The sequence below is a fragment of the Salvelinus namaycush genome, chromosome 9 (assembly GCF_016432855.1).
Source record: "Salvelinus namaycush isolate Seneca chromosome 9, SaNama_1.0, whole genome shotgun sequence".
NCBI classification, from domain to species: domain Eukaryota; kingdom Metazoa; phylum Chordata; class Actinopteri; order Salmoniformes; family Salmonidae; genus Salvelinus; species Salvelinus namaycush.
The window spans coordinates 35,818,808-35,826,533 of record NC_052315.1 but is presented as its reverse complement, the minus strand read 5'-3'; positions in this window follow the sequence as shown (position 1 = coordinate 35,826,533).

Sequence of the window (7,726 nt, the reverse complement as noted above, 5' to 3'; positions counted from 1 at the left end):
AAGACCCATTTGCGACCAAGCTTTAACTTCCTGACTGATGTCTTGAGATGTTGCTTCAATATATCCACATAATTTCCTACCTCATGATGCCATCTACTTTGTGAAGTGCACAAGGCCCTCCTGCAGCAAAGCACCCCCACAACATGATGCTGCCACCCCCGTGCTTCATGGTTGGGATGGTGTTCTTCGGCTTGCAAGCCTCCCACTTTTCCCTCCAAACATAATGATGGTCATTATGGCCAAACGGTTCTATTTTTGTTTCATCGGACCAGAGGACATTTCTCCAAAAAGTACGATCATAGTCCCCATGTCCAGTTGCAAACCTTAGTCTGGCTTTATTATGGCGGTTTTGGAGCAGTAGCTTCTTCCTTGCTGAGCGGCCTTTCAGGTTATGTCGATATAGGACTCGTTTTACTGTGGATATAGATACATTTGTACCTGTTTCCTCCAGCATCTTCACAAGGTCCTTTGCTGTTGTTCTGGGATTGATTTGCACTTTTCGCAGCAAAGTACGTTCATCTCTAGGAGACAGAATGCGTCTCCTTCCTGAGCGGTATGACGGCTGCGTGGTCCCATGGTGTTTATACTTGCGTACTATTGTTTGTACAGATGAACGTGGTACCTTCAGGTGTTTTGCTCCCAAGGATGAACCAGACTTGTGGAGGTCTACAATTTTTTTCTGAGGGCTTTTGATTTTCCCATGATGTCAAGCAAAGAGGCACTGAGTTTGAAGGTAGGCTTGAAATACATCTACAGGTACACATCCAATTGACTCAAATGCTGTCAGTTAACCTATCAGAAGCTTATAAAGCCATGACATAATTTTCTGGAATTTTCCAAGCTGTTTAAAGGCACAGTCAACTTAGTGTATGTAAACTTCTGACCCACTGGAATTGTGATAGTGAATTATAAGTGAAATAATCTGTCTGTAAACAATTGTTGGAAAAATTACTTGTGTCATGCACAAAGTAGATGTCCTAACAGACTTGCCAAAACTACAGTTTGTTAACAAGAAATTTGTGGAGTGGTTGAAAAACTAGTTTTTATGACTCCAACCTAAGTGTATGTAAACTTCCGACTTTAACTGTATGTCCCCATTACCAGTAAAACATAATCAAAACATATTTCTTTCACTTACTTGCTGTGCTGTTTTGTTGTTCATTTGTTCAGTCAGTTCATTCTCAACCAGGATTTCTATGGAACTCCGTTTGGGTCAAATAACATGACATAATCTGTTTCAGTAGCTATATAGTTAGCTAGAGCTAACTACAGTCGTATGAAAAAGTTTGGGCACCCCTCTGGGGCTGCATAATAATTTACTCTGTTGTCACAGAAAATGATCACAGTGGCATGCCATTCATTTTCTAATAAAAGCTGAGTACTGGGGTATTGTCTAGACAAAGATTTTTAGTGTAGCTGTAACGGTCGTAGAAGTCGTTCTCCTCCTCAGACAAGGAGGAGCATGGATCGGACCAACACGCAGCGAGGTATGATGACATACTGAATTTATTAAACAAGACGAAACACTATGAACACTTGAACAAACTACAAAACAATAAACAAAGTAGACAGACCTGAACTTACGAACTTAGAATAATAACACGAAGAACGCACGAACAGGAACAGACTACAAACACGAACGAAAACGAAACAGTCCCGTGTGGTGCGACATACACAGACACGGAAGACAATCACCCACAAACAAACAGTGTGAACAGCCTACCTTTATATGGTTCTCAATCAGAGGAAACGTCAAACACCTGTCCCTGATTGAGAACCATATAAGGCTAATTACCAATGAACCTAAACATAGAAACACATAACATAGAATGCCCACCCCAACTCACGCCCTGACCAACTAAACACATACAAAAACAACAGAAAACAGGTCGGGAACGTGACAGTAGCAATATTAAGTTGTATGAAATTAAATCAGATGTGAAAAATAGGCTATGCAAAAATGTGGGCACCCTTGTCATTCTGTTGATTTGAATACCTGTAACTACTTAGCACTGAATAACTGGAACACACAATTGGTTTGGTGAGCTCATTAAGCCTTGAACTTCATAGACAAGTGCATCCAATCATGAGAAAATGTATTTAAGGTGGCCAATTGCAAGTTGTTGTTCTCTTTGACTCTCCTCTGAAGAGTGGCAACATGGGGGCCTCAAAACAACTCTCAAATGACCTGAAAACAAAGATTGTTCAACATTATGGTTTAGAGGAAGGCTACAAAAAGCTATCGCAGAGATTTAAGCTGTCAGTGTCCACTGTGAGGAACATAGTGAGGAAATGGAAGACCACAGGCACAGTTCTTGTTCAGGCCAGAAGTGGCAGGCCAAGTAAAATATCGGAGAGGCAAAGGCGAAGGATGGTGAGAACGGCCAAAAACAGCCCACAGACCACCTCCAAAGACCTACAACATCATCTTGCTGCAGATGGTGTCACTGTGCATCGTTCAATAATTCAGCACACTTTGCACAAGGAGAAGCTGTATGGGAGAGTGATGCGGAAGAAGCCTTTTCTGCACACATGCCACAAACAGAGTTGCTTGAGGTATGCAAACGCACATTTGGACAAGCCAGCTTCATTTTGGAATAAGGTGCTGTGGACTGATGAATGAAATGCATGGCGGCAAAAGAACACAGCGTTCCAAGAAAAACACTTGCTACCCACAGTAAAATTTGGTGGGGGTTCCATCATGCTGTAGGGCTGTGTGGCCAGTGCCGGTACTGGGAATCTCTTTAAAGTTGAGGGTCGCATGGATTCCACTCAATGTCAGCAGATTCTTGGGAATAATGTTGAAGAATCAGTCACAAAGTTGAAGTTACGCCGGCGCTGGATATTTCAACAAGACAACGACCCAAAACACTGCTCAAAATCTACCCGGGCATTTATGCAGAGGAACAAGTACAATGTTCTGGAATGGCCATCCCAGTCCCCAGACCTGAATATCATTGAGAATCTGTGGGATGATTTGAAGCGGGCTGTCCATGCTCGGCAACCATCAAACCTAACTGAACTGGAGATGTTTTGTAAGGAGGTGTGGTCCAAAATACCTTCATCCAGAATCCAGACACTCATTAGAGGCTATGGGAAGCGTCTAGAGGCTGTTATTTTAGCAAAAGGAGGCTCTACTAAGTATTGATGTGATTTTTCTATTGGGGTGCCCAAATTTATGCACCTGTCTAATTTTGTTTTGATGCATATTGCACATTTTCTGTTAATCCAATAAACCTCATTTCACTACTGAAATATTACTGTGTCCATCAGTTATTTGATAGATCAAAATGAAATTGCTGATCCAAACACCCAATTATTTATAAATGGAAATCATGGAAATTGTCAGGGGTGCCCAAACTTTTTCATACGACTGTATATAGCTAGGTGTCATCATCTAAAATAACCCTAATTTACAAGACAGTTCTTATTTGATTAATGGTGGTCAGACCCATCTATGTGAAGCTAACCACAATAAGGATTAGCCACAATAGTGGACTTTGCGGTTAGCCTTCAAAATAAAATAATTATAATATTTGTATTCATTTGCATCACTGTCAATGACATACTTTTACTTTGAAGGCAAACTGCAAATTCCACTATTGTGCCTAATCCTTATTGTGGCTAGCTTCACAACACATATCCCGATCCGGTCGAGTCTCACTAGCCAGATGAAGCTAGCTGGCTACTTATAACGTTCACTTTGGGCAACAGGGTTAAGTAGCTGGCTAGTTATTTATTTTCATTCCTAAATCATTGCTAAGAATAATGAAAATAACTGCAGTTTCTACTGGTCATTGTGTTCAGGCTGGTTGTATTGGTGATAGCTAGGTACCAAGCTAAAGCTAGCTACCCCAGAAGTTGAGGTCGAACAAATAATGCTTTATTACCAACGCGGTATTGTAAACACATCGTTTGTGGCCGGTGTTTGCTTGTTTGCAGACTTTTTTGTACAGCTTAGACAGTGTTACTGTATCTTTTTTGACATGCAATGACCCATACGGCGTTCCATAGTATGTATGTCGTGAAGCTAATAGCAGTGACGCTATTACTGTGTAACTCCGGTAGTGCAACATCTGAAAAACAGTGCACTTGGTAGTGTGTACTGGTGCTCGACCAGTCGGCGAAAGCCAACATCACCCACGACAGAGAATGGTTGATTTACAAGGGCAATGAATTCCATGATCTCGCTGAAGTTGTTCTTACTCTTTTAAATGACTGCTCGACTTGTTGACTGCTCTATCCACACAGCAGACATTGTGTGGGCTAGGTTAGGAATGCTGTGTTGCACGTGTAGCGCAAAATTTTACGTGGCGTTATTACGTCATGTACCTACATTATATAGGTATGCATGATAGCTTTGACATCGGTTTTTAACATCGGCGTTAAACTAGACATCGGGTCGATACCGATGTTGGCATTTTTAGATAATATCGTCCGATTCCGATATGTTCACCGATATATCGTGCATCCCTAATAATAATCCCACCTCATTTCATCTGTACTACTACAACAGGCCATTGTCTTGTCTGTGCATTAAAACGTTTCATACACCAGGTCAACAATAGGAAAGAGAGAAGCGAACCTGGTAGCCTGTATCTCTTCCTCTGCTGTCATCCAGTCTAGACCAGTTTGGTGTCATCCCACAGCCAGTGCAGGGAAGGGCTCTCTCTCTCTCTCAGTCATGCATGGAGCACCTCAGTGTGGAACACAAAAGCCTGTCAGGGTTTAAGTCAACAGTATGCTCAAATCACACACTGACCCCAAGCCCCAACCCTCAGCTCCTCTGCATTGTGGGAGTTATAGTGGTGGGGGTGGGTGGGATAACAAACCGCCAGGCCAGACAGAGAGATAAACAGAAAGACAAGCAAGTGAGGGAGAGAGAGAAAGATGGATAAACAGACAGAGATGGACAGACAGATGATCAAATAAACACACACAAACACACATATAGAGAGACAGAGAGAGAGAGATGAACAGAGTAGGCAGAGACAGAGAGAAACAGTCAGACAGACAGAAACAGAAACAGAGAGAGAGACAGAGGTAAAGAGAGACTGTGGGAGGTAGAGGGTCTGGAGGGTGGGGTTGTTGATGATGACAAAAGCCAGTGGAAGATAGCAACGGTTATAACATTTGTTAAATGATGAAAATACTCCACTTTTTACATTTTTTTAAATCTGTCAGATATTGAATTATAGCACATGAAACATTTTATTGGCACAGGCAAAAAATGAATCGAGTTCAGTGATTTTGGTTAACAATTCAGGCATTCAATGTATTGAAAAATTTCACTTTTATTGTCTAAGAATGCACTTATATATACATTTTCTAATGGTATCAGGATTTTTTAAATATTTAGTGTTAAAATAAAGAAAATTATATGTGCCTCATTTGCATAAATATACTGGGTATATTTGCATATATGAATTAATTAATATAAAGGGGTGGAACAGGGCTGCACCTACTGCACTCACCTGCTCTGTCTAGACCTACTGCACTCACCTGCTCTGTCTAGACCTACTGCACTCACCTGCTCTGTCTAGACCTACTGCACTCAACTGCTCTGTCTAGACCTACTGCACTCACCTGCTCTGTCTAGACCTACTGCACTCACCTGCTCTGTCTAGACCTACTGCACTCACCTGCTCTGTCTAGACCTACTGCACTCACCTGCTCTGTCTAGACCTACTGCACTCACCTGCTCTGTCTAGACCTACTGCACTCACCTGATAGACTGCCTCATTAATTACGGTTGTTGTTGCAAAATTCAACGTGTGTCAATAGCAGGATACCCTCAGATTAAAAATCAACAGGCTTGGCTCTAGATTACACCTATATATACATACTTTACATTGTTTGCGAGATCAGACATAATATAACTATAATCCAAGTGTTCATTTACAGGGGTGGTTTCATTTCAGCGCATCTAATTTGTAAACACTTCAACTGTATTGAATTATTACTTTTTCAAGTCCACAAAAAAATGAACACTCATCAAAATAAAGGGAACCTTTCTTTTCATCTAAGTGTCAAGACAATGCGTTAAATCCTTGACCAAGCTTTAGCATTCTTATAGATGCAACGGAAAGATAATGTATTCCATTCAGCCCATTTCAGCCATTAACGGGGTGTGTATGACAGGTCATTACAAACATTTCAGCAGAAAAAGCAACACAAGCAAGAGTATGAAAGAGTCGTAGGAATAAAAAGAAAGCAATCAATCCAGCCAGATTTAAGTGACAAGTGGATTTTGTAACCGTCAAACACAGGAAATAGATGGCTGAAAAAGACAGATCCACATGTGGGGGGGGCATGTGCTTTGGTAGTGGAAGGGCATGAACTCCCGGTTAGGGCAAATGGACCAGTCAGGTGATTAGAGGTCAGAGGTCAGTGGTGAACAAAAACACAGAGTAAGCCTAACAGAGAGTGTGTGAGGTCCCTTAATGCAGGCACTGACGCCCTGTCTCTGTCTGGTTCTCCCTCTCCCTGTCTTTCTCGATGTCTGTCTGTCTGTCTGTCTGTCTGTCTGTCTGTCTGTCTGTCTGTCTGTCTGTCTGTCTGTCTGTCTGTCTGTCTGTCTGTCTGTCTGTCTGTCTGTCTGTCTGTCTGTCTGTCTGTCTGTCTGTCTGTCTGTCTGTCTGTCTGTCTGTCTCTGTCTGTCTGTCTGTCTGTCTGTCTGTCTGTCTGTCTGTCTGTCTGTCTGTCTGTCTGTCTGTCTGTCTGTCTGTCTGTCTGTCTGTCTGTCTGTCTGTGCCATTCTCTCTCCCTCTCTCTGATGTTTGGGGAAAGGGCTATCTATTGTTAGAACAATACGTCTCAATGGCTTTCACTCCACTTCTCTTTCTCTTCCGTGGATCAAACGATTCATCTTGCTGTGTGTGCAGTGGGCTGGCTGGTTGAGTCAGTGTACGTCCCACCCTCACCCTCCCCTTCCCTCTGCACACAACCGCCTGCCTGGGGAACACGACACTGTCTCCTCTCACATAATGGACTTGTATTGTTCTACTGCACATTTATTTTATAGATATCATCCTCACAATATGCCGTACGTCTCATATTCATGAGAGTGCTACTGCAAAAGGGCTCATCAGAACCTGGCATAAAAATAATCTAGTAGCCTAAAGAATCTACAGAAACACTGCTTTGCCTAACACCACCAGCGGTGACATCATACAAAGCACCATGCAGCAGGGAGCAACAACGCGGCCCAATCCCCGTTTCCTCTTAGTCAAGTATTAATGTCTACGGATAGATAAAGCCATGACACACTCCACCACAGCTTCCTGTGAGCACACACACACTCACACTCATGGGGGCGCACACACACAAACAAACACACTTAAAATCCTGAGTAGATAAACAATTATTCACTTGTCACAGAACAGCTGTTTCCCAAACTGTCCAGCTAGTCTGCCTCCGGTACATTAGCCTCCCTGTCTAGATCCAGCCAGTCTGCCTCCCGTACATTAGCCTCCCTGTCTAGATCCAGCCAGTCTGCCTCCCGTACATTAGCCTTCCCATACAAGACACAGACAAGTAATACAGTCTCTCATATCAGCAACCCAGCTCTGAGTATGAGAGATAACCTCTCCCCTGACTGGTCTCCCCTGACTAAAGAGATGCTGAAATGAACCTGGTATGTCTGCTCTATTGTGTAGGAACTGATAACTGACTGATCTGCGCAGGTCAAGTATCACAGGACAGCCAGGTCAACCGAGCAGTGTGT